This window comes from Tachysurus fulvidraco, chromosome 5, assembly GCF_022655615.1.
Source record: "Tachysurus fulvidraco isolate hzauxx_2018 chromosome 5, HZAU_PFXX_2.0, whole genome shotgun sequence".
Lineage (NCBI taxonomy): Eukaryota > Metazoa > Chordata > Actinopteri > Siluriformes > Bagridae > Tachysurus > Tachysurus fulvidraco.
The window spans coordinates 1,605,579-1,612,039 of record NC_062522.1 but is presented as its reverse complement, the minus strand read 5'-3'; the positions used below and the strand labels follow the sequence as shown (position 1 = coordinate 1,612,039).

At 39.3% G+C, this 6,461-nt stretch overlaps 1 long non-coding RNA gene across 1 annotated transcript; it reads left to right on the top strand.

The window, feature by feature from the left end:
- The first annotated feature begins 1,413 nt into the window (after positions 1 to 1,413).
- On the top strand, positions 1,414 to 4,087 carry LOC113649499. Its single transcript, XR_003442167.2, has 3 exons — positions 1,414 to 1,690; positions 2,098 to 2,200; positions 3,241 to 4,087. It is a non-coding gene; the product is annotated as an uncharacterized LOC113649499 (long non-coding RNA).
- Positions 4,088 to 6,461: the final 2,374 nt, after the last annotated feature.

Genomic DNA, 6,461 nt, shown 5'->3' with positions numbered 1-6,461 from the left:
AGAGGAACACTTGTTCCACCAGCGTCCCGACACACGCAGCGCCCCCTGCGCATGCGCACAGTGCTCCTGACAACACCATACAACATGCCGCATAGCAACCGGCTCGCGCGCGCTCTCAGCTGTGGTCATGACACAGACAACACAATCCTAACCTGGGTTATTATAAACATACACAATCCTAACCTGGGTTATTATAAACATACACAATCCTAACCTGGGTTATTATAAACATACACAATCCTAACCTGTGTTATTATAAACATACACAATCCTAACCTGGGTTATTATAAACATACACAATCCTAACCTGTGTTATTATAAACATACACAATCCTAACCTGGGTTATTATAAACATACACAATCCTAACCTGGGTTATTATAAACACACAATCCTAACCTAACCTGGGTTATTATAAACATACACAATCCTAACCTGGGTTATTATAAACACACAATCCTAACCTAACCTGGGTTATTATAAACATACACGATCCTAAACTGGGTTATTATAAACATACACAATCCTAACCTGAGCTATTATAAACATACACAATCCTAACTGTTGTGAGCCAGTGGCATGCATGGGATGTTGTGCAACACTGGCATGTAAGGGATGGAGTTACAGGACTCTTCCTATGCCCTGATACTGGTTCTCTTAATTCTGGTTCTCAGCAAATAAATAATAATAAATATAAAGGTACACCACAACCAATTATTAACTTATCCGTCAGTATTCAGGCGGACATAGATAATACAAAGAGAAGGAAAAATAGGGAAAGAAAAGTGAAACGTAAGGTGAATTAACAAAGGAAAATTTATGTAAAAATACAAAAGGTTGAAGACTTGGTTGAAAAGTTGAAAGATTTGAATATGAGTGTTTAGAAGAAGACAACAAGGGATCAGACGCTGTACCTAGACAGCTGGAAGAAGATTCCAAAAGAAAATAAGATTATAATGCATTATGTGTTATTATGTTTTATTTTCAGACGTTCCGGAGAATTCTGAAATGCTTTTCTTTTTTTGCTAATCATGTATTCTCCTGTAATAGAATATAGAATTGATTAGATTAATATTAGTTATTTTTACTGTAAACTTAGATGAAAAGCTGTTTCATGTAGTGAAAGCTTATGAAGCCTACTATGTATTCCTGGGAGTAATCTGCATGCAAATTGTTTCAAGGCCTGCTGTTGAAGTGAAGCCTAATGTGTATTCGGGGGGAATAACCTGCACACGCAGTGTTTTATAGCTTGCTGTCAAATTCCATGGCAAGAGAAAGCTTCAGTCCTATATAATCAAATCCTGACAAGTTGCAGGAAGTTAACTGCAACCATATGACCATATATAGAAGTGTTAACCTTGAGAATAGAGGAAAAAGAAAACATTAGAAGCACACAGAGTAGCCAGCGAGATATGTTTGGGAAAACGAGAAATGTTGGTGAGACAAGATGGTAGCCGACTAAAAGGCACAAAGCCGACCAAACCCGACAGCCAAATCCAACTGGCTACAGTAATGATACAGAAAGTATAAAAGCCTGCCTTAAATCACATTGTGTGTGCATTCTATTGTAGACAGCCTCAGTGCATGTTATAATCTGTGTGCATCATAGAACAATAGATTAGGTAAAAAAAACTTGAAGAGGATCCTTTGTTAGAAGACCGACGAGACTTCGAAGGACACCTGCGTTCAAGGTAAGACAAACTTAGATAGTTGATCTTGTGTTTTAAACACTAACCCATGCAAACTAAGACACATCCTTTAGTCGGAGAGCGGAAGGGTTTCCTACGCAATCCGAAAACATGTGTATGTCTGTATCTATATGTGTGTGTATGTGTGTGTGTGTGTGTGTAAATGAGTGTTTGTTTGTATGTGTGTGTAAATGTGTGTGTGTGTGTGTGTGTGTGTAAATGAGTGTGTGTGTGTATGTAAATGAGTGTGTGTGTAAATGAGTGTGAGTGTGTATGTAAATGAGTGTGTGTGTGTGTGTGTGTGTGTGTGTGTGTGTGTGTGTGTGTGTGTGTGTGTGTGTGTGTGTGTGAGTTAATTCACCCTGTATGTCACTGTATACACTGATAATTTAATTGGTGCTGCTGTTCAGGAGACAGAGTTCCTGTCATCGTCTATCGCTCAGTTAAAAGTGGTCCAGACCAAATATGTGGAGGCGAAGGACCGCCTGAACATCCTGAGGAAAAGTAATGAAGGTGAGCTGCTGTACACACAGCTGATGAACTTCCTGTTCAGCTCTCTTAAGCTCTTCTCTCTCAGGTAAAAGTTACTCGTCCCTCTGACCAGGGGTCTCATTTATAAAGCGTGCGTTCGCACAAAACGGGGCTGGAAACGTGCGTATGGCAGTTTTCGCGCAAAGGTTGTGATCTATAAAAAACAAACTTGACAGGAAAATGTGCACCTTTAAGCAAACTTTGAGACGTGCGTACACACATTCTGGAGACAAAGGGAATTGGCAACACAGATGGTGAGGTCGTGAACTGAAGTTAGATTGTAGAAAATTCATGTGAGAAGAACGATTATAAGAATTAATAATTGACATTTAATTTTCACTCCATTTCATAAGTTATATCCACATTATCATGAGGATTAAATCCAACAGTGTTATTTGTGCCGATTGTTCTAGTAAAATCCAAACGTAATTCAAAATGTATTAAAAATAAAATAATAATAATAATCAGCGCTACTCCATCCAGGGTGCATCCTGCCTTGATGCACAATGACGCCTGAGGATAGGTACAGGCTCCCCGTGACCCGAGTAGTTCGGATAAGCAGTAGAAGAGGAATGAATGAATGAATGAATGAATGAATGAATGAATGAATGAATGACCGAATAAATAATCAGCACTGCCTTACAGTCACATTGTCCACAACAGGAGCGCAGGAGGAGATGGTGAGTCTACATGCCATACAGAATAGCATGAAATACCCTTTTATTAGAGAACTGCAGAACACAGTGTAAAAACAAAATATTTTCCTTAATGTACATATATCATAAAATGTCAAAGTCTGCAAATACAGTCATGAAGCACAATCGCTACTCATCATCGGTCCTAACTATTACGGTGTTCATTACAAAACCATCATGAAGAAGTATGTGTTCACTATAACATTTTTGTCTTAAATTTTCGCCCACAAATTAATTCTGTGATTTTTGTCAAGGTGTTAACGATCAGTCTAATTGCTAGAAACATATAAATCCTCCGGTGACCAGGGTATGTAATGTGCTTTTCAGAGAAAATGGAGAAACTGGTATCTGCTGGAACTAAGCTTTCCCACTCTATTGCTGCGAGTCCCCAAATACCAACCAAGAAACGGCGGTCTCCACAACCACCAAAGCCTCCGGGCCCAGCCTGCCCTCCCCCTCCATCTGAGAGGGCACTCCGACCTCTGCCTCAACGTCAGGGATCACACCAGCCCTCATCTGCAAACAGCACTGGTAACTGATATGTGTTGGGTCCCTGCTATGGCAGCAGTAACAATCAGAAATGTTTTCAGAACAAGCGGGAGCCCAATGTCCCTTTAGCTTTCCCTATCTCTGTCCTGATATGTGATAGAAAGACGAAGGCCCTCTCCAGCCGCACGACGACTCTATCTAATCTACTGTCTTTAAGACGTCATTCTGAGATGGATACAGGGCCAAAACCAGTTACTGTTAAATTAGCACTTCTGAACATCCGTTCATTAAAGAACAAATCATTTTTAGTTAACAATCTTATCACCACTAACAACCTGGACTTCGTGTTTCTAAATGAAACCTAGTTAGATGACAGCTGCAGCGCTACAGTCCTCAATGAATCAGCACCACCCAACTTTACTTTTATAAGTGTCTGTAGAGCTGTTAGAAGAGGTGGAGGAATAGCTGCTTTACTCAAAGATGCCTTTCAATGCAAGCAAGTGTTACTTGGTGATTACCAGTCTTTTGAATATCTGTGTATTGTTCTAAAAGGTACACCACGCATTCTGTTTACAATTATTTATAGGCCTCCCAAATACACCCAACTTTTGTTGATGAATTCACAGAACTTTTATCAACAATCTCCTTTGAATTTGATTATTTTGTTATTGCTGGAGATTTCAACATTCATATAGACAATGCAGAAAACAATACTGCAATTGAACTGTTAAATGTTTTCAACACTTTTGATCTGACCCAGCACGTGTAAGGTCCTACACACAATAGGGGACACACTCTTGATCTGCTCATTAGCAAAGGTCTAAACATTCCATCCACTGTTATCAAGGATGAAGCCCTTTGATTTATTGATCTGTCTATGTCGAAAAAAGGTTCATAAATGAAGACACCAGTGAGGTATTTATGAATGCTATATCAATGTTGCCAAACATATCAGCAGACTCTGTTGATGTTCTCCTTGAAAATTTTAACTTAAAAGTTAAAGATGTTATTGATGGTATAGCTCCAGTAAAGGTTAGAATGATCACTGGCAGACGTAAAGCACCTTGGAGAAACACAACAGCGGTACAGAGCATGAAAAGAACATGCAGAAAAGCTGAACGTATGTGGCGGAAAACAAAACTTGAAGTACATTATAGCATCTATAAGGACAGTCTTCGTGCTTTCAATGTAGAACTAGGCACAGCTAGACAGATCTTCTTCTCTAACATTATAAACAACAACATAAACAACACTCGCACTCTTTTTGCTACTGTAGAGACACTAACAAACCCCCCAAATCAAGTTCCTAGTGAAATGCTCTCTGACAACAAATGCAATGAGTTTGCAACCTTTTTACTCTGAGAAAATCAGTAATATCAGAATGGCAATCAATACGGCCTCATATTGTAATGTGGTCAGTCAGACCTCACTACAACAACCTCAAAAATTTGTCATTTTCTCAGAATTTGACACAATTGATATAAAAACCCTGGAAGAAACAGTACAACATCTTAAAGCATCAACTTGCAGCCTTGACACCCCCCCCCCCCCATCCTTTCTCAAAAAGGTACTTAACTGCTTAGAAACTGACCTCTTAAAAATAGTAAATACCTCTCTGCTCATAGGTACTTTTCCAGAGTCCCTAAAAACGGCAGTTGTTAAGCCTCTCCTAAAAAAGAGTAACCTAGACAAAACCATACTTAGCAACTACAGACCAATCTCAAATCTTCCTTTTATAGGCAAGATCATTGAAAAGGTTGTTTTCAATCAGCTGAACAAATTCTTAAATTCAAATGGCTACCTGGACAATTTTCAATCTGGTTTCTGCCAGCATCATAGCACAGAGACAGTGCTCATAAAGATAATAAATGATATTCGCTTAAACTCTGATTCGGGTAAAATATCAGTGCTGGTGCTATTAGATCTTAGTGCTGCCTTTGACACGGTAGATCACACCATACTTTTACATAGACTGGAAAACTGGGTAGGGCTTTCTGGGATGGTCCTCAAATGGGTTAAATCATACCTAAAAGGGAGAGGTTACTATGAGAACATTGGTAACCATAAATCTGAGTGGACAATCATGACATGTGGAGTCCCACAGGGCTCAATTCTTGCACCGCTTCTCTTTAATGTGTATATGCTCCCAGTTGGTCAAATAATGAAAAAGAACCAAATCGCTTACCACAGCTATGCAGATGACACCCAGATATACTTAGCCATGTCCCCTAATGACTACAGCCCCATTGACTCTCTATGTAAGTGCATTGATGAAATTAACAGTTGGATGCGTCAAAACTTCCTCCAGTTAAACAAAGACAAAACTGAAGTCATTGTATTCCTAAATAAAGATGAAACTCTCAAGGTTAACACACACCTTGACTCTAGGGGTCTAAAGACACAAAATAAAGTCAGAAATCTTGGTGTGATTTTAGAGTCTGACCTTAATTTCAGTAGTCATGTGACAGCGATAAGCAAATCAGCTTACTACCATCTCAGAAATATAGCCAGAATTAGATGTTTTGTCTCAAGACAGGACTTAGAGAAACTTGCTCATGCTTTCATCACCAGCAGGGTGGATTATTGTAATGGACTCCTTACTGGGATCCCCAAAAAGACCATTAGACAGCTGCAGCTCATACAGAAGGCTGCTGCCAGAATTCTGACCAGAACCAAAACATCTGAGCACATCACTCCAGTCCTCAGGTCCTTACACTGGCTTCCAGTTACATTTAGAATAGATTTTAAAGTATTGTTACTGGTTTATAAATCACTTCATGGCTTAGGACCGAAATACATTACAGATATGCTAACTGAATATAAACCAAGCAGACGACTCAGATCATTAGGATCAGGTCAGTTAGAGATACCAAGGGTTCACTCAAAACAAGGTGCATCAGCATTTAGTTATTATGCCACCTAGAGGTGGGATCAGCTTCCAGAAGAGATCAGATGTGCTTCAACAGTAGACACTTTTAAATCAAGATTAAAAACACATCTGTTTAACTCTGCATTTACTGAATGAGCGCTGTGCTGCTTCACACTGACTGCACTTTTTA